Source organism: Egretta garzetta, unplaced genomic scaffold (genome assembly GCF_000687185.1).
Source record: "Egretta garzetta isolate BGI_Z169 unplaced genomic scaffold, ASM68718v1 scaffold452, whole genome shotgun sequence".
Classification (NCBI taxonomy): Eukaryota; Metazoa; Chordata; class Aves; order Pelecaniformes; family Ardeidae; genus Egretta; species Egretta garzetta.
In genome coordinates, this window is record NW_009258796.1 from 584935 (window position 1) to 586738 (window position 1804).

The window sequence follows — 1804 nt, forward strand, 5'->3', positions numbered from 1 at the left end:
TCATTCCCGCCTCCAGACACGCTCCCCATGCTCCTCAGATGTCCAGGGAAGAGCTTGCAAGGACTGTCCCCAGGGCACAACGGACCTGTGCCGGTGGGAGCTGCCGGCAGCTGAGCGTCCGCCCGCGCTGCCTCCTGCCGGGCCAGATCCGGGATGCCTTTCCAATCTGGAAGATGGAAGTTATTTTAATACCCAAGTTTCTTGCTGAGGCACTGCAGCTCCCGGCTTTCCAGCACATCTCCCCTGGCCAGGAGCCTCGGCATGTCCCTGTCCCCAGACCTCGTCCCCGTGGCAGGAGGAGAGCCAGTTCCCTCTCCCTGCCAGCTCCCCTGTGGGACAGCATACTGCTGCTGCCCCGTGCCAGCCGCTCCGCCGTGAGCCCCCACCTCGCGTGGGCAAACACATGCAAATCCGTCCCAAAGCCGGCGTGCCAGGTCCATCCTGAAAACACCTGCTCGGGGGCCACCAGCGTGGCACGTGTGCGAGCTGGTCCCCCGGCCCCCCGGGACCCAGCTCCCGGCAAGTGGAGCCGGTGGCAGGGCCAGTACCACTCTTCCTAAAGCTGTCCCCTTCTGCCCCTCTGCCTCAGGTGATAAATTTTAAAGGAAAATTTCAGGGAGAGGGTGTGGAGCTCGGCGGCTGCTCCAACAGTTTGAAGCCGAGTACAGAATTTCCCGTGCGTGCGATGGTTTGCTCAGCCGCTCGTGTCTCCCTGCTCTGCAGCGAGGGCCTGCGGCTTGGCATGATGGAGCTGGGGGTGAAAATACCAGGTTTGGTTAAAACATCTGCCCTCTGAAACCGCGGCGTCAGCAGCAGCTCGGCACAGCCAGCTTGCGGTGCCGTGGGCTGCTTCACGCGGCTCCTGCCCGGGTCCCACGCGATGAGCTGTGTCCCCACACAGCACGGTGGGACCGTTCCCCAGCTCATCGCCCCGGGATGCTGTGCCCATCCCTGCTCTGCTGCGCTCAGCGCTGGCCACCACGGGGTCCCCCCCCCACCGTCCTGCTCCTGCCGCTGCCTGCAACCTGGGGCGGCTGCCTGCAACCTGCCTGCAACCTGCCTGCGTCGCAGGCACCGCTGGTACAGCCCTGCCGCCCGCCGCTGCACGGGGAGGTGCTCCCCGGCCTGAGACGCAGCTCCATGACGTCTTCAGCTTTTCCAGAAGGGCTGTGAGAAGCTGAGCTGCCCCAGAGGAGAACCCGGGGGCGGGGGGAGCGGTGGAAGGGAGGAGGGGGAGTTTCCCCTCCTAATTTCAATAAACTAAATGAAAGGGGTGGAAAATTGGTATTTCATGCAAAACTTGGCGAAGGTTAAACCACTTCCAGATGCTGTCTCAGAAGGTTTTGCTCCAACCTGATCTGTTGCAGATAAAGCCGTAGATGCCCCTGCCAGGTGTTGTGTTACACGCCAGCGGAGTTTCCAAACAGCGCCGTGATCCAGGTGGCATTTTGGGCTGTGCTGTCCCATGAAGGGAGCAGAAAGGACCCACAAATGTCCCGCTGGCTGCAAACCCATCCTGGGACTGCTCTGAGCATCTCTTGGTGCGGACAAGGCAGGGGCGGTGGTCAGGGTGGCTGCGTGGCAGCAGCCCCATGGGGACCAGGCAGCTGCCAACATGAGGGATGCCCGTGCCCTGTCCCTGTCCCCAGCCACCACCGTGACTGTCCCCCCACGCACCAGCCTTGTATCAGGACCATCCCTGGCTTCTCCCTCCGCTCCTGGTCTGACCCTCTCCCCTCCCTGCAGGCTCTGCTCTGCACCCCATCGCCCCTGCGGCACCCGGCGTGCGGCCAGAGAAGACCCG